The sequence below is a fragment of the Vanellus vanellus genome (genome assembly GCF_965231255.1).
Source record: "Vanellus vanellus genome assembly, contig: HAP1_SCAFFOLD_47, whole genome shotgun sequence".
NCBI classification, from domain to species: domain Eukaryota; kingdom Metazoa; phylum Chordata; class Aves; order Charadriiformes; family Charadriidae; genus Vanellus; species Vanellus vanellus.
In genome coordinates, this window is record NW_028127064.1 from 1,385,677 (window position 1) to 1,405,204 (window position 19,528).

The window sequence follows — 19,528 nt, forward strand, 5'->3', positions numbered from 1 at the left end:
GTTCTGCAAAGACAGAAAAGTATCAAATTGATTCTTTTATTACCAACAGTATTTAGTAGAGGAAAAGAAACCCCGTGGAGTTACAAAATCAATGCCAAGGAATTATTTATGGCCTTCTTTGTAGACAGGATCAAGGCAGAAAAGGTACATCAAGAAGCTTCCTTCTGCTGTCATTCCTTGCCAGACTGTCCCAAGCATTCTCAGTCACTATTCGCAGGAGCTTTCAGAGCCCCTCCCGCCTCCCAGGTTTTAAGAGGCAACCGTCCTCAAATGGTTTTCCAGAGGGAACCGGACAACATGGCCAGAAACAAGCAGTTCTCTTTACTCGTTGTCTGACCTTCTCCTGCATTCTATAGGGAACTAAAGACCATAAGAGTGTGGTTTCATAAGGTGGAATAAGACCTTAGATAGGCAGATAGACAGACAGACGGATAGAAGAGTGTGCCATCGTTGCAAAGAGTAGTGCCCACTTGCCCTTTTCTCTCCCGTTCCTCTTCTGTTTCCATTAGAAAACTAAACCCCTAAGTGGGGAAAACGGTGCCCAGCAGACCAGCAAGCTGCACAGGCTCAGAAAGTCAGAGCAGAACTGTAGAGCCAAGTGAGGAAGAGGCAGTTCGGTGGCTAAAAGCTGAATCGCTAGCACGACAAAGGAATGCAAATAAGTGCTCAAAAAGAATTTCATACTTGCTTGCTTGCTTCATTTTTGATTTTGCAGCTCTCCCTCTCTTGAGTTTTGGCTTTCCTACAGACTCTCGGGAGTTGGTATCCTCCTCCTCTTGAGTTGGAAGCTCCTGTGTCAAGGCAACAAAAACATTACTCGTGCACAAGTTCTTACACTTCTACAGAACACAAATGAATGTTTCTTTCATGAAGAAGTCATGACAGAGTGATTCCCAAAAGCATGACAGTTTCTCTCCACAAAAACAAACCTTCCCTCTCAAATTCTCCTACCATCCTACAAGCTGAAAGTCTGCAATTAAGAGGTAGCCCACCAAGTAAGTTTAAAGAAAGCTACTCTGCCTTTTGTTAAAGGCAAAGCAACGCTTCCTAATTCTTGACTTACACAGATTCAACGGTGATTTTTGTCGCTAGTTTCCACGAAGGAAAAAAATAATCAAATCATTTAGCTGATTAATTTCAAGCTCTCTTTCGATATACTTTCAAGGAAAAAGGCAAGGCCTTGCTAAGTATGATTTGAAAAAGCGGTAGAGAGCAAAAGTCAAGAACGTGAGACAACCAGAGGTTTGCTTACTGGTTCTTTCACAATTCGGGAAATGCTAGACACATTTTTTTCCCTTGACCTCAAAAGAGGGGGCAAAAAGACAGGTTGGGAAGACAAGTCCGGGTCTAAATCCTGAAGCTGCCCAGGATGGTCTGCTTCCCCAGCTAAGAGAGGTTGGTCACTAGGCTGCGCCTCTTCATCCCTGACTGTATTTTCAGCAAATTGTACCTTAAGGTTTTTCCGTTTTCTTGCACTTCTTCTGGGAGTGACTGCCGTTTCTATCTCATGAGCAGTGTCAATCTGGCCCATTCCTTGACACGGAGATGCTCCCAGTGCTGCACTATCTTCAATCCCCTGAAGTTAAAAAAGGTCCGTTAAGGCAATATTCATTACCAAACAGACTAACTTCAAGTCGAGCTAGATGAAACCGAGGACAGTGAAATGCTGCTTTTCCTTTCAGATCACCACTGGGTGTAAAAAGTTAAGACACGTACAAGGTACTCTCTGCTACAGATAACAGTTCATGTGTTGAAGGGATAGAAGAGAGCATTCAGTGCTCCGTTTCTGGTGTTCCTCTTCACGAGTAACGATTTGTCCCCACTCGTGGACAAAGTGAGCGGCTTTACAATACAAGCTGCATACACAACTGCCAGTAATCATCCCATTGCAGTCCCTTCTGGACCGATTACTAACCCACACGGAGTGACTGACTCTGCACCTAATGGGGCAAAATGTCCCCAACGTCTGAAGTTTCAGTCATGAGAGGTGTGACCGCAACACTGCGCCAAACTGGCCAGGTATCACATTCGGCATCTCGACACTGCGCTTTCAGGAATCACTTGGATTACACGAGACAACACGTATATTTTAACTACCTCCACCTCGTGCTTTCTAGTTCCCTGTACGGAGCAATTCTTCTTTCCTTCTAGATCCTCAGATCTGACGATCCTGAGTGAGATACTCAGGCTTTTATGGTGAGAACAAAAGTAGTATCTGTGACTTATTTCCAGTGACTCCGATGCTCAAGAGAATTTAACCCCTGTGTAAGCACCTTTGCCCAGCCCTCTACGTTATCGTGCTAGCCAACGATGGCAGAAGGAAGAAGCCCCTCTGCAGCAGTCTCCATAGAACCGGCTCGTTTTCTTGCCTCCTGCCTTGTCCAAAGTTGCCAAAGCATCCTATGATAGCAACACACCATGCTTCACAACTAAACTCAAGACATACTAGTCTGCCATAAGCTTTCCTTTCATGCTTACAAATCTACAAACAAGAGAGCAGTGACTACTTTGTCCTCAATTCAGTGAAGGCAGACGAGCCAAAAGCAGGTGTTTACATCTAAATCAGGGCAAAACAGTTATAACGAAAGCAGAAAAACCTTCCCCGTACTGCCACACGAATGACTGCAGAAGCTTTGTGACCGTCTCATGTACCCGCTGCCTTCTTCCCATCACAAATTTCCCGTCTACACCATAAGGGATTTACGTATTCCCAAGTCCGTAACCCTCTTCTCTACAGTGTCATCCTAAATCCCAAAGCCGAGACAGCTAAATAAGTGACTGCCCATTTAACTTCATCTCAAATGTGGGACACTGAAAAGCACTTTCTCTTACTTAAGACCGATCTATTTGTGGTACGCCTTCCCTTCAGTTTGCATTTCACTCCTAACTGTTACTAACGATTCATGGTGGATGTCTTCTGAAGAACTCATCAGCGCCAGCAGAAGTGAAAACAATGGGGAAGAACCTGGGACAACTGGAGAATCACTAGTTCTAATTTTCAGTCCATGTGAACAACCTTTCAAAATTCATATTTTACAAAGTTCAGATGGTAAAAAATGTAGTTTAAGAAAAAAAAAAAGACTTTTAAGTAGCTTGAAGTATCTTGATGCTGAAATTAACTCATTACGGGGAATTCTGTTTATGTTAATAAGGAACAGAGAGTAAACGATCTCAGCACCTAAATCATTCCGACAATGAGTTTGGTTCCCACAGCATTTTGTCATTTGGTAAACGGCCCCCAGTATCGAAAAGCTGCACTCCCCAACTTTTTGTGTTGTCTTTAACAATTAAACGACTTCTTTTATTAAGTCAAATAAGAAACTTTTAAGTTCTAACAAACCAAACGAATGTATGGTTATTTTAAAAAATAGTTTAGGCACTTTTGTTTTTCCTACTACAGCCCTCAAAGGCCCCAGTCTTGACGGGTTCTATTCGGTGTTAGAGGTCCACAAAACGCATAGGAGAAAAACAGAACTGCCCTTATGTAATGAGGCTTTAACTTGCGTTCACCAGCTAAAGAAACTGAGACCGTTTTGGGTGCCTTCCAATTGTCAGTAAGACAGGACTGTCCTCCATTTGCAAAGAGTTTTTCTGTTTTGTCGAAAATGGGAACATAGCTGACTTACATTAATTTCCTCAGTTTTAGGAAAATTGTTAGAAACAGTTATTTCTTCCTGCGGAAAAGGAATATTTCCTTCAACTTCAGCTGCTTCCTGCCTACATTCTTGGGGAAATCCATACACTTCTCCTCAAGGCGATTTCCTGAATGAGTACTGACCACATGCCAGTGTTAACTCACTTTCTTCCATGCAATATAAAGAAGTGTATTTCCCAAAGCTATGGGACAATGGGCACACGGCAATTTAATTAGAGCTAAGCTTCCCCTCTTCAAGACTGGTCCTAACGCGCTGCTTCCAAAAGGACTGTATATGCAATACTCACGCGCACACTGAAAATATTCCACAAGGTGAACGCAACAGTGTTTCCGTTAAATTCTTTGGTGGTTTCATTTCACACCAAGTTTACCGGCGTCTGGTGTGGTCGGTTGTTGTTGCTGGCTTTTTTAAAATACAAACCTTAACCACAGGAGGAGTCTCAGGTACATTCAGCTCTGATGCTCCCGCGAATTTCTTGTGTGAGATGGGACCACACATATTTGATCCAAAGGGGCTGGATGCCACGGATGAAGTAGGTGGTCTGCATGGGAACTGCCAGCTACAAGCCCGCACAGGAGAACACGAAGGAACGGGACGGCCCACCAAATCCAGCAATCTGGAAGATTCACAATTTAAAAGATGAAAAGTAATAAATAAATGGGGGGAAAAAATCACGCTGCGGTCAAGAAATCTGACACGACACATAACAAAAACATTCCAGGAACAAGAAATACAGGTGAACCCTCCCTGTTCAGGTGATGTATCAGGCCCAAGAACAAGCTACAGGCATCTTCTAGTTTCTCAAGTATTTTGGTACATCTCATGCTTAATTTCCCAAACCACTGCCACTGAGGAGAGAGGAATCCCTTGCAAATTGCGCAAGTCAGGTCAGTCTCACGCCAGAAGAAATATCATCTACATTGCAACACTGGCACCACTTCACATTCTCCCCTCACTCGTGTGCCCAAGTTGACCTTTTCTTTCACAGAGACAAAGCGGAATGCAAGCACTTGGAAAACACAGAAAGTCTACACACACACATCCATCCATCCACATACGAGAAGCAACACCTTTTGGAAAAATTCATGCTAGATCCACTATTCCTGGAACATTTTTGTGAAGATTTTGTAATTGGTGTCCCAGCAAACGCATCGCACAACTCTGCATCACGGGGAGTTGATGTTGTGGCTGGCGGTTCTGTAGCTCTAGGACTAGAATTACAAGGAAAATGTAACTGACTCCCATTCCCCTGAAGTCCACACATACCAGAATTCAAGTTTATTTGACCGTGCCACCCGTAGGAAAATCATCGGACAACCGCAAGCCTCTTTCCTGCTCATTAGAATTCTGCTTAAGTTGATGTAAAAAAGACAGAAACGAAGCAGCAACTGGGCAGGAAGCGGTAAAAGATTACTATTCGATCCCACGAGCAAGTCTATCAAAATCTGTACAACGGTACCTTAGTGGTAATCAAAGTTTTTGTGTCAGCCATCTTAAATTCTGTAAACACATTCACCATAATGGCAATGTGGTATGTATGTGTGTGTGTATATATTCATATATCTAAATGTATTTGCATAAGTGAGATTTTCATAGCAGAACTCTCTCTCTAAATACTCCTTATGAAGGACAGTTTCTCAAGTGTTCTATATTGTACGTGCAAAAAAGCCAAAGTTTTGTGCAGGTGCACCTTCCCTCCAAAACACTCACATAATGCAAATGGATTTTTCTCTCTCTCTCCACACATGTAGCTCAAGACTGTGACAAAAGGCTGCTTACCCATCGCGTTGGGAGAAACTGGGTTTCTGCTCATTTCCTTCCCAGAATTTTCTGATATTGGCCAATACGTGACTGAGGAAATTTTCTCTTTTACACACATTTCCCACATGAGCTTGTTTCGTTATTGTTGATAATGGCTTTGGTCTTGAGTCTGTAAAGCAAGAAGGGAAACATATCAGCCTTGTGTAATCAAAGTGACAGTGAGTTGTCCACTATATTCCCTCTCCTAAAAGTTACCTTCTCTTAATACCAATGAAGGCAAACGGTAAGGCTTGGCTCTCTCAACAGCCCGCTTCCTTTCAATTCGAGGAAGGATCTTGCCAGATTGGGCTACTGCAGAACTTCTGGCAACTTTAGAAAAAAAGAGAACAAAAAAGAAATGAATCAAAAATTTCAAACTCAAAAAATACGTCACCTTAAAAGAAGGCAAGAAGTATTACCTTCAGATGTCCAACGTTTAATGCATCCTCTCAGAAGTTCTGCAGAACCTGTCTGGACAGCAGCTGACAATACTGCTTCCACCTGCTCCTCCTAAACATAACAGACAGAATAAAATGAGAATCTTACTTACTTTCAGCACCTGAACCATCAACGGTGAATGTTTGTTTCTAGCTGTATACTCAGTCAGACATCACAAAGTCAATTCGGAGACATGCGAGTCATTCCACATTCTTTGTCTTAATTTGAGCCACAGGCTGGACTGCTCCTTGGTCTGAGGAGCACAGTAACTTTTCCTCTGACATTTCAACTTACTGAAGGCTAATTCTGATCTTTAGATCCATGCCTCTGCAGTACAGGCTTCATGCACTGACTTCCAATTAGCTCTTTTCTGTAACATCCTCTGCCACTCCCCATTACGCATTCCGTGCGTGTAAGGTTGCCATCAGGAGTGCAGGAAGGGTGAAAGGTTCCTCCACAAACTTTTACTTTGTTCTTTTGGGGGTTTTGTTTAGTTGGGTTTTTTAAAGACATTTAAAAGTATCTTTCCCTTCTAGGCAAAATCGTTACATTCCAAGGGATTTCTACACAGTGGAACACACATGTGATATTTCCATCATTTTCTGAAAACTGGTTGCAGGCAAGGAAACACACCAAATGCTATTCACAGTGGCAAACAAAACTGCAAACCAAGCTTCTCGACCCTACTGCTGCAATTTGTCTCACTAACATTCCAAAGGAATCCCTGCTCAAATGCATAACAAGTCTCTGAACGGCACAGTCACAATCCAGCAAAGGCTATTAAAAAACAGACGGGCTGTTCATCACAAAGACTCCATCTCTCATGAAGCTCTTCAGATGAGAGAGAACGGTCGGTGCCAAAGGAAAACCTGTGACAGAGGGGGTGAAGTCACTATGGCGAGATAAAGGAGACAGAAGGCAGTGAGCGTCATGAGATAAAGGTGATGACGGTGTTGCAGCAACAAGAGGGCAGTCTAAGAGGAGTACGTTGGGCTACTGTAGCACGAGGCAAAGGCCGCAGAGGTGAAGATCTGCTTTCACCTGACACCAGTAATCCTTTACCACAGCTCTCTTCCTTGGAAGCAAACGGTCGTGTGTAGTGCAGCAAGCTGACGTTTGCAACAGCTCGCATCCCAGCGAGACACCCCCATCGTCAGCTACTGCACTAAACTTCATGCTTCGAGAAACTGATGGGGATGAAGGTTGCTCTGAGGGAAAGAGGCTTGATGTTGCGCGTGACCAGCACTGAGCGCACGCTTCCTTGTGCATGTCTGTGGCCCAGAATTAAGAGACGGGTCTCTAAAGACAAATCTCTTAGGGCTGTTCCCAGTCAAACTCCGTAGTTTGCGGCTAAGCATACTATTTCTTCTGCTAACTCCAGCCAACACTCGTATTTCAGGGCAACTGGCAAATAATACGAAAACCACGTTATCATGTCTTGTAGCCTCTCCAGCCCCGCCAAACCAGAGGGCTGTATCTCCCCCTTGATTCCCTCATATGCGCTCACCTGGCTCAAACTGGATGGCTGGACATCGACGAGTCTTGGAGACAGCAAGCCAGCTACCAGACACCTGTGGTAGCTCTCACCAATGGCTTCAGTCATTGAAGGGACAGATTTCTTCAAAAAATTCAAGGTCTGAAACATCAATCCAAAATTACTGATAAAGGCCGCATTGTTAGTCGGTCACTAAGGGCCTGGGTAACCGCTAAGAGAAATTATAGAAACGTCCCCTTAAACTGTCAGAAAGCCTGCATCAGGAATGTGCTTTGGCTTAGCCATCTGAGTAAGCGTTACTATGCCGAGTCTTAAAGACGGCAGCCAAACTAACAGTTACAGTTTATTTTAAAAATCCTGTGAAAGAAAAGAGCAGCCCTTGCAATGATTAAGTATTTTCTAGCTTCTCTCTCGATACACACGCCTTGCTTTTTCCCTGACCACTGACACAAAATGCATTCTATAGCAGCTAAACTAACACACAACTGTAAACCACGCTTTGGAAGATCCTTTCGATGCTTGCTTGTGCAGAAGCTGATCCATGTTGGAAATATTTAGCGAGCTGAAACTTAAGTCAACATTATTTGTCACAATCTGGGCAGTGGCTCGGAAGTTGCAATTGGGCCAAGTTTGGGAGAAAAAAAGTTTCCGTTCTTCTCAAACAGTTAAGTAATTTCTCATTTTCTCCATTCTGGCTCCCTTTTTTCCAGTTAATCGGGGATAAAAACTCTAACTCAAGACTATGCAGGCAGTTTGACCGATGGCTCGTAAAGAAGTAACAGCTTTCCCCGACTTCCACAACATTTCTGTTCTTGCTCCTAGAGCAACATTGCATTCCTTTCTAGACATCCAATCCCTGATCATGCTTCCACAGGAGACCGTGGTGGTTTTACAGTCCCAAGAGCGGACCTAAAGCATGAGCATTTGCATAAATCTGGTGACAGGCTACAATTGCAATTACGCGTGTGGATGGGCAGGAGGAGCATTAAATGGTCTCAGACACTGAAAGCAGTGCAACAGAAAGCTTAGAAAATGTCCACCTCGTGACATTCTCAACAGAGACAGAATAAAAGGTCACCTCCTTCTGGAAGCTGGTGCAAGTCATGTGAACAACTCCGGAGTTCAGCAAGCACGTGCCATCTGCAGAAACAACAAACGTTTGACAACCTTCCAGACTCTCTCAGTTATGTTATGACCAGTTTACATTGTTTACATAGCAGTATCTGGAAAGATAGAACTGAGTACTTTGAGCTTCAGTTCCAAGTCATTTCCTTCTATAACCAGCACCACTTCACAGGCTACGTCACAAAAGCAGCAAAACTCCACAGACTGCCAGATATATTTCACAAGAGGAAATACCTCGTTAGTACAACGTCATCAGAGTTGGGTTGGGGGTGTGGGGGGTTGGGTTTGGTTTTTGTGTGACAGACAATGAACAAGAGAACCGAGAAATAGCATCTCATTTTAAGCTTATCGCTCTTAAAAGCACTGAAATACCTACCAAAAGTACAGGCACTCGGATTAAAAAACTGCTCCGGTGGTGGATAAAAAGGAGGAACTTCCCGACGTAGACTGCGCTCATGTACCAGAATATCCAAAAGGAGCTCGGGAGAAGTCATGCTTGTCACAGTCTCCAGTGACCACAAAGCAAAATAGGGGCAATCATGAAGGAACTCTTCTGGCCTTAAAGAAAACAAGGGCGTCAGCTAAACGCCGACATTCAAATGAATTATTTGCAGGGATATTGAAAGCAACTTAATAAAAATCTACCTTAGCGAGTCTGGCATTTGAGCATGATACCAGCTGTTAATGTCAAATACGCCCAAATAAGTAGATGGTTTGCCTTGACCGTATGTTTGCACTTGCCAACTGAAGACTGCTACACTGATGTCAGGATATATTGCTGTAAAAGAGAAGACATTGTTTTATTTGCAGAAAATAGGGTAGATCCGATATTTTTAAAACACCACTTTCGATTTTGGCTTAATTTTGTTCTATCACTCATGAAACACAACTTACTAAGAGTAGTGAAAAAAATTACAGAGCAGCAAACATCTCTGCGACAGGTTTCAGTCATACTGCCCCTTTTGCTTGTTCAAATTGCATCCGTTCTAAGCAAAGTCAAATACACAATTATTAGCTAATTAAGTTCTCCGTACATGAAGAGCTGATCAAGACGTTTAGCTAGATGAACAGTTTAGCAAAAAAAGCATGCTAGGAACACATACATTGCGACTTTTAGAAAGCATACAAATAATTGTCGTATATGCTTGTCTCACACAGCTGGCATTATTCATTTCCAGCTTTGACTCAATGACGAGTTTTAAGAATAGCTCCTTTCCATGCATATTCCGAACGAAAGACCACAATTATCACACCAAATAAACAAAGAAACCCTGACAAACCAGAAATTGGAATAGAGATTTTAACATAAACTATTCACAACATTCACACCTCCACACTTACACACACAACACCAGTTCTCTTAATCCAAAGGCATTTCAGATGAAGACCCGTAAGATCGTTGAGTCCAACCATTAACCTAACAGCGACAGGTCTCTTACGTACCTCCAGGGATGGTGACTCAACCATTTCCCTGGGCAGCCTGTTCCAACGCTTTACAACCTTTCCCGTGAAGAATTTGTTTCTAATACTCATTCTAAACCAGACCTGGCACAACTTGAGCTCATTTCCTCTCATCCTGTTACTTGGGACAAGAGACTGACCCCCACCTCACTACAGCCTCCTTTCAGGTAGCTGAAGAGAGCAAGAAGCTCTCCCCTCAGCCTTCTTTTCTGCAGGCTAAACAACCCCGGTTCCCTCAGCCGCTCATCGCAAGACTTGTGCTCTCCACCTCTCACCAGCTTCATTGCCCTTCTTTGGACATGCTCCAGCACCTCAAGGTCTTTCTTCCAGGGAGGGGCCCAAAACTGAACACGGTCTTCAAGCTGTGGCCTCACCAGTGCCGAGTACAGCAGGACAATCCCTTCCCGACTCCTGCCGGTCACACTATTTCTAAGACATGCCAGGATGCTATTGCTCTTCTTGGCCACCTGGGCACACTGTCGGCTCCTATTCAGCTGCCTGTCGACCAGCACCCCCAGGTCCTTTTCCACCAGGCAGCTTTCCAGCCACTCTTAGAATCATAGAGGAGCGACACCCGGGCACTTGACCCGACCTGGCCAACAAGTCGATTTCATACAACGAACATCACATTCGATATCAATTAGAAACTTTGCTGTGAAGTGCTCTCTCTCCCCTCGATGGCTGTGATCCTGAGAACTTCTTCCCCAAGCTTGTACTGTTGCATGGGGTTGTTATGACACAAGCGTAGGATCTGGCACTTGGCCTTTGTTGGACCTCAGACCATTGGCCTCAGTCCAGCCAGCCAGCCTGTCCACATCCCTCTGTGGAGCCTTCCTACCCTCAAGCGGATCAAGGCTCCCACTCAGCTTGGTGTCCTCTGAAAAATTCTTGAGGGTGCGCTCCATTCCTCTGTCCAGATCATTAATAAAGGTAGGTATTAAAGACATCAGGCCCCAGTACTGAGCCCTGGGGAACACCGCCTGTGAGGGGCTACCATCTGGAAGTAGACACGCAAACAGGTTTGAACAGGGCAAAAAGAGATTCAGATAACATTCCAAAGCAGTGGAGAGAATGATCTTATTGTTCAAAGGTGACAGCTGAAGGAATAAAATGCCTGACCAGCAGTATACAGATGACCCCACCATACATCGCTAGAGCATGTCAGCAAGCGTGAAAACTCACCTAGTTTTTACCTTAAAGAAGTCTCACATAACTTAAGCACACGGTTTGTCTTTTTCAATAATCCCAACAATCCAGTCTGTACAGATATTTAAGGCTTTCAGACCCTGTGGCCAGAACAGCATCCATTGCTTACATTCCAAACCCACATATTTTAAAATAATCAAACACAGGCATCAGAACAAACCTTCAATAATGCTATCCTCTCTGTCAACAGGGCTGAGAAATTTTTCTACGGTCTGACAGCTGAGTAGTTTAATACTGCTGATCTGCCCTCTCAAGGGAAAGACTCCTCCCGTGAGATCTAAAGTGTACCTCTCGTCACAGTTTTTCAAACCCTGGGGAAACAACAGAAGAGACAAAGGGTCATTTTGAGATAAAAACATACATTATAGCTAAATATGAAAGACACTCTATATCTCACATAATAAGCATATTTTACCGTGTATATTTCCCATGAGCTTATTTGTGACAATAAATAGAAACTACAAATGACATGCAAGAGAATTCAGTGTCAAACCCCAACAGCTAAGTTTGGCGGTACAGACCAGGCACGTTTTCAAACTCTAGCATTTCCCTAACATCATTCAGATCTAAATGTGTTTTGCAGACTTCCTTGCAATGTCAAGGTTTCTTTATAAACCTAAATATATATCTACAAAGAGATATCTGAAATAACGCAGCACGCATGCACACAAAGCTCTTTCCTCCGTGTCTTGGTCACAGAACTGATGAAGTCAGAGAAGTCACGCCATCGCAGCAGCTAAAGCTCTGTCGAGAGGTATGATCTAGAGGCACATCACCAGAGTGAACGCACATCCCTCGCTGGGAACTACGAGAACTTCTTACTGATGAACAATCTTCTTTCAAACCACATAAGCTCCTGCCACCTCCTCTTCTCATCTTGTCAGAGACTGATTAATGGGTGAATTGGGTGAAATGGGTGAATGGCCCTCAGGTCCTTCACCGAGCACAGCCAACAGCAAAAGGGGAAAACAGAGAGGACATGGGATGCACGTGGCCAAGGCATTTAGGATCACAAAGCACTACAGAGTAAGCAAACTGCTTTGAGATACACTGAAACCCCGGCAGGATTGTGTTCAACCCCTGATGCCACCAGTTGCTAAGTAAGCATTAACTAAAATGAACCGTCTTTCCAAACACAGCATTGCTTCAAACTGTCTGCTGTACGGTGCAAGACTGGGCGTACTGTGGACACCAAACAAAAAAACAACAAAAATCCACCACCACCAAACAAAAGCCAACCCAGAAACGGATCACACCACGTTCTACCCAAGTTTCCTAAAACTTTCCTAAATTAGCATGAAACAACACATTCCCATATGATCTCATAACATACATCTAATTCACCTGAGAAGAGGCAAGCTTTCTCTTCATAGTTCCAGGAAATGTTTCAAATAAATATCAAGGCTGTCTAAAACCAGTAATAATTACAAAAAATTATGGTTTTCATTCCTAAAAAAAATAACAGACGTGCAGAGGAGATGAGGAAAATGAAAACCATCTCTTTGAAAAACTGATGTGAAGCATAGGCAAAGAGCCTCATTTTTTGTACAGAATGAATGATCACTACACCCAATTTTAATAAAAGATGTTGTCCTGAACGAGACATCCACCACTCCAAAAGACAGTTTCATCAGGTAAAGTACTAAAACTCCAGAAACCTGTCAGAGACTAATTTTAAGAGCTAGAAATTTAGACTTTCGTTCATATATGAAGAGCCAGTCCTCCACAAAGAGGGCGCAGAGGGAAAGGGCAAAATAATACCAAAACAATTCCTGCCTAAGACAACTTCTGAAGCAAAGCAGTCTATTTGAAACTTCCCACACTGGGGCAAGCAAATACCACTTAAGGAACTCCATTGTATGGAAGTGATGAAGGAGGGACTTTATCGACCAGTAAAACAGGAAGAGAGTTTTCAAATGAGATGCACTGGTCACACTCCGATATGGAAGTAGACGCTTTTCTGCCAGTGAGGATGGAAAGAAACTTGTCTCAGACAGCCGTGTAGGCAGACAGTCATGTGGTACCGACCAAGCTGTGATTCCAAGGAAGTGTTCTGGGACTAAAAGTGCCCACGGTAGAGTACAGATCCTGGCCTAATGCACCTTTTGGGGTTTGTCCTGTTGAGAATATGCAAGACAAAGGATCAAAATAGGAGGAAAGGCTTGCTCTGAATTAAGATTACTTTCCCCTCAAAAAGGTTTTGGAAGACTTCCGAGCATACTACTGAATAGAATTCTACATTACACAGATGCGCCCTATATCTGTTACATACCAGAGATATAATGATACCTCACCTGCATTTTAAACGCACCACCTTTGGAGCCAGCTTGTACATTTCTGTATTCTCTTCTGAACGAGTCATCCCACTGTTTACTGTATTTACATATTTTGCTGGCTCTGAGAGTGGATTCAATAGGTAACCCAGCCAAAGAGAAGAACAAGTTATCTTTACAGCTACAAGCTTTCAGGATCATCAACACGTAAGAGACGCTGTAGGTACATTTCATGTGAAGTACAGCTGACAGAGCTCAAAAGGAAACCAAGAAACTAAACCCAAAGATCAGCAAAGAAGAAACAGGTATAGATGACCGTCTTTGGAGAAAGGGAGACAGAGGGAAGCTTATTCAAGTCTGCAGGTTGGTTAAACAAAGCTATTCGAGGCCCTGTCTTTTCTTCCTACATGCCCTCAATTTGCTGTTTAAGAATAATTTTATTTGTAAAAGCTGCTTCCTCTTCAGGAATTGAATTGATAGGGGCTCTTTGCAGACGAATCTAGTTGCAACACACGACTGCAGCACAAAATTGTACGCCTTGTTTTCAAAAAGCATGCACAAAGGCCAGGCCCAAGAAGACTCAGCAAAAGACTACTTTTTTTCCAGTCAGCTCTGAATTTTGATGGTCAATATTAGCCCTGCGAACTCAGCTGATGCTCACCCACAGAAAATAACTCTTCTTTTCACACGCGTGCACATCTTACCTCATACATGACTTGTCCTGATGCCAAGCACTTTCTGTCACCAAATGTTAACTGCAACAGATGTAAACTCAGCGCATCACCTTCGCTGAAAAGGGTATCAATGAGGAAATTAGATTACAAAGATGCTTTATAATCCTCATAATCATTTCATTAGTTCTAGACCGACGTTTTCTTAATAGCACGCTCTTGCTGACAAGAAAAACACCGCTTCCCAAAACACGGTAACTGGCCACATTTAGCCACTAAAATACATAAGAGGACATTTTGGCACTAAAAGCTCCAAGGGCAAATGCTAACCATACATTTTGAAAGCTTTAATACGTTGCATGGACTAAAACTTGTTGCATAGACTTCTTCACAGCCAAGAGGTCTCGATCACAACTGCTTTAAAGTCAAACTTAAAAAGACTGTTGCTCTCAGAACGGCTGAGATGATGCTGAAAGAGAGAGAGATCTTTCTCCCCTTCCCTTACCACCAAAGTTCCGGTCCCTCTCCTGCACCCACTGCACCCTCCCGCATTCGGATGTGATGCAGTCATCCAGCAGGAAACCGTTGACTTCTCTGCTGAATCCGTCCCTCCAGGTGAGCTGAACTGGCTCACGAAGGCTCACTGGCTCACGAATGCCGAAGCTGGCACAAGGCAATCGCCAATACTGTCACCGCCCTCCTTTAGGGGCAGCGGGCTGTTGTATCGGCACCTTTAGTCTTCTAGATCTGCAGCCTCAGCTGCTTTTAACGGTATTTTAATACCATGCTGGGAGCATCAAACAAACCGTGAAGCAGTCAGCAAGAAACAAAAGGAAATCATTTAAGAATGCAAGCGCAAAAATGCAGCCACAGTTGCTTTGCCTTCTTTCCGAAGGCGGGAACTACCGGGTCCCTCTTCACATCTCTTAAAGCCTGTAAAAATGGCATTGTCAGCTTAAAACCTTCCCTACCTGACAGAATCTCCTGCATAGCCCAAGAAACAAAACAAATATACCTGTATCGACTGTATGCCGACAAACATATTAAAAAAAAATAAAATTCAGTGGCTCACTGAAGTGACACTGAAGTGTTTATTCACCTTTCCTGTGTAGACTGAACAGCCCAAAAGTAGCAACAATTGAGAGGATCATTCTCAGGCTCTTGAAAAGTGACAGCATAGACAGGTATCCTTCCTCCTTCAAGCTGAGAGTGGTGCCTACAACGTTAAAAAAAAAAAAAAAAAAAAAAGAAAAAGAAAAAGAAAAAAAGAAAAAGAAAAAAGAAAAGGTGAGCCTACCGGCCCTAACTGTTTGTAGAAGGGTAGCAGCTTCTTCCATGAAAAGAAGACCTTACGAGCTTATCCTCAAAGTACAGAAGGTCATACTTCCATCTCAAACAAGTGAGTCAAGGAAGAGACAACTGTATATGCAACAGTCAAGAGGTGAGGAAACTCCTGTCCAGCAAACGCAATAACCTGGGCTTATGTCCTCCTCTGCCTCAGGAGGAGGAACATCATAAAGGATTACTTCAGCAGCCAGGCAAAAGATTGCTCCTACTGTTGTAGCCTACTTCAGTATTGAACTTCAGATGCAGCATATCTTCTGAACAAATTTAAAACAGTGCCAAACACAAGTAGCTTCTCATTTCTTGGACTACACAAAGCATTTTTCTTCCAGACTTGTGAATCTTATTGGTACCTTCACAGTCCATTCTTGCCACCTAATTATTCCTCCACTGGCTATGCATCCAACAGCTTCTGGTGAGTCGCTGCAGATGTGCTGAAGTGAATCCCTGTCTGAAGCTGGCCAAATATTTCAAGTGAGATTGCTCTTTGGCAGATCTTAAATCACCTCTTAATTTTTCTTACTTATAAATTTACACCTCCCTTATTCTCACCGCCAAGTGTTGCAAGCAAACTTTCATTCACATGCATCGTTGCCTCGGAATGGGTCAATCTCTGATTTCAGCCAAAGCTGACGTGGAGGAAAGAATATATTTTCAGACACAGATCAGCTACTGATTTTTCATCTCTCACTTGTTTCCTCCTGCACATTTTAACGACTAGCATCACCAAAATCACACCACTAACATACTTCAGCCTTTCAAAGTATGCCCTAGGTGCAGTTACTGGATCTGAAAAAGAGTTCCTCAAATCAGTTTCATCAAAATACGCACACAGGGAAACAACGGTTTCACTGAATACTACTGGTAGAACAGACTGTCTGATAAAAATCGGCTCTATCGCATCCCAACTGCTTGACGTGGAAAGCATGCTTCTTTGGGTTACAATTCCTCAATCCACAGGCACAATAAGGAAAACAATCCCAGTGCACGCAGGAGAAGGCCATCCACTTAATGCAGGTGTGACTTAAAAGGTATTGCAGAAGAGGATTTCTACACATTCCAAGATTGTACTCATACTGGGTTCAGTCCCTGAAAAAGTCCTCTTTAAATTCACATACTTCCTTAGGCAAAAAATGGAGACCGCTGCCCCTCCAGGCGTGGCCAAGGGTAAAGGCCTACTTACTCCCTCTTCAAAGTCTTCATGTTCCACAGTGACAGGTAGCCGTCTGAAAAACCCACAGCGAGCTGATTGCTTCTGCTTATGTAGCACAGCGTTGACACTGCTGTTCCGGAAGGATTTTCTAAATAAAAACAGAGACGTCTCCCTTCTCTGGTCACAGCTTCTCTCCTCTGTGGGACTTGAGCAGGACTTCTAGTGACAACTTCCAGATCTACACACACAAAACAAGGAATGCGTGATGCCATTTAGCGTGCATTTTATACGCTGACGTCACAAAACCCATAATCTAAGTAGACCGTCCCAGGCAAAATACCAATTTATGCAGCACTTTTTTTGCCATTTCCATTTTGTACGTCTTCAAAGAACATAAGAACTCTCTGATCGGACACGCATTCTCACTCGTAGGCAAAAATCAAGTAGAAGCGTAACCTTCATAGACAAATTCCTCTTGGACTCCATACATCAGGAGTTTGGGCCTCACAGTGAAGCTATTTGAAGTGACACCAACTCCTGAAGCCACTGTTGTAATAGTTGAAACAGTGGATGCAATCTGAATACACCAATCAGAGATTTCATTCATCCAAACGCAGGGGTTTTGACAAGTTGGATTTTTTTTAGAAAACAAGCCTAGAATTTGCCCCAAGTCACTTAAGACGAGCCAAAGAACGTTCCCAAGAAATAGGGCACCTCCGACACAACTTCCTACCAGGCAGCTGCACCGACTCAGATGGTAAAACTCCCACACCTCACTGGCAAGAACCATAGTGACACAGCGATCTCGGTGGGAGGGGGCATTTATAACACTAGGAGGAGTAATCAGCCACTCCTAGCTTTAATCAGTTCAGGACTATACAATGTCAGACCGCCACCTGCAGTCAGTACTCACAAATGTCTGCACACTAGTATCTTCAAAGCGGGATGCATACTGCTTCTTTAAAAGACACACATTTTCTTACACCTCAATTCATGTTTAAAAACTGAAGCTTACCCAATGCTTCGATATCGTTCTCACTGCAAGACAAATCATCCAAACAAAGGTCAACCAGAAGTAGATGACCAACATCTGTAGCCACTGCTGCCACTCCAAAGAGCCATTGCAGGCTCTGATGAAGGTGCTGAGTGCTCACACTGGCTCCTCCGTGACTCGTTATGGGCTCTATAGCAGTTACCTGCAGGAAAACTACAAGTTAATATTTCAGCTGTTTGACAACCCAAGTCGAAATCATTCAAAAGGGAAGCCAGAACTGGCACATCACAAACAAGAAAGTAAATACAGGAGCATAAGACTTAAAAACAAAGCATGGTTTCCGATTCTATCAAGGAAAAAGAAAAAGAAAACAGCCCTGTACAAAAATCTCTTATTGCCTTCCCTTTACTGTATTTCCTACAGCTATTTCACGGAATTAACTTCAACTGAAATGGTGCAGTCTATTATTACAGCTTACCAACTTCCATTTCCTACTTAGAAATAATGAACTATGGAAGGAAGAAGCGCGCGCTGCTCTCTAACATGCCAAGCAGTCGGCATGCACCTCTATTACAAGGTGAGGACAGATTTTTCAGCACGTGTTGCAACACGTCCCAGGACAATACCCACTGCCAGAGCAGAGCACAAGCACAGGAAGACTCCTGCACTGAAGCTATACAACAGAAGGACACAGGCTATCGTTTAGCCCTCTCACAAAATGCAACCCAATGCAAACAGGAAGCTTTACATCAACAACAAACTGTTACAGGAAAATAAAGCAAGGGAGTGAACTTCACAAGGTAGTCCATTTTTTATCTTCTATTTTTACCCCCAGAGGTGGGGAAAAATAACCAAACCCCAAAGCCCCAAAGGTTTCTCCTCTCCCCTATCAAGCACTTGTTGCCACTACTCTGCCTGGCGACCTGCTCCACAATTTACCTTTCATCTTGCTCACGAGAATTCTAATCTTAGAAGCACCCGGAGCAATTTAGACCACTGTCATTTCCTGTTTCAGATTCCCTCTAAATCAAATCAAATTTCCAGTCTTCTCTCCTACTCGAAGGACTATCGCAAGCGCTTTGATTGTTCCAATTCTTGCTGCTCCAAGTCTTGGGGACTGTTATGAGGGAAGCAGAAATACGCTACACAGCTTGCTGCACAATTAGCCAAAGTTCAAGTGTCGCTTCCAACTTCTTTCTCTTCTAAGATTGTTTCCGTTGTTCAACTGGCTCCAAATGAATCTTCTCCATTTGTACATACGGTCTTCCAACAACGTTTCCCGATTTTAACACTGCCATTTACCACCTAGAAGCTCCTGAAACGGCCTAGTTTTCCACTGCGCTCTGCACAGGCTTTTCATATGCTCCTAGACTAATGCCGACTCATTCTGGGAATGAACTCAGAAAACTTTTCTCAGCTCACAGGATCCAAATGCTACCCCTCTGCCTCATACAAACCAGGAAAACCTGGGAAATTACCATTCCATACTTCTGAAACATACAACCATTATAAACCCATTTAACAGAACTAATGTTTTTAATTCAGAGTTGCTTTTACTAGAAACCAATTCCAATAAGACTCCTTTAACATTTTCAGTTTTCTGCTGCATTTCACATGTATATCATCCAGAGGGTAAAAAGAGCTGTTGCCATGACAAAAAAAAAAAAAAGCCAAAATTCTTTCTAAGCTTATAAGTTCCGTTTTCTAAGTCATTCCTTTTCTCTCTGAGCAACTACACACCTACTCTTCCACTAAAAGACAGTCATACAGTCACTACACATACCCTGTATTAATACACTCATGGCTTGACACCTCGGTCCGGAATTACTTGAAGTTGCTGTTAACCTGGATAACTTTGTTGTCCACAGAAGTCAACAGTCCAACCAGCAACACCTGTGTCCTGCCTATGCTC

The 19,528-nt window shown here is 43.3% G+C and overlaps 1 long non-coding RNA gene across 1 annotated transcript; it reads right to left on the reverse strand.

Moving 5' to 3' along the window:
• Positions 1-9,048: 9,048 nt before the first annotated feature.
• LOC309685543 lies at positions 9,049-11,457 on the reverse strand. Its single transcript, XR_014270470.1, has 3 exons — positions 11,342-11,457; positions 9,160-9,292; positions 9,049-9,072 (listed from the first exon to the last, which is right to left on the reverse strand). It is a non-coding gene; the product is annotated as an uncharacterized lncRNA (long non-coding RNA).
• Positions 11,458-19,528: the final 8,071 nt, after the last annotated feature.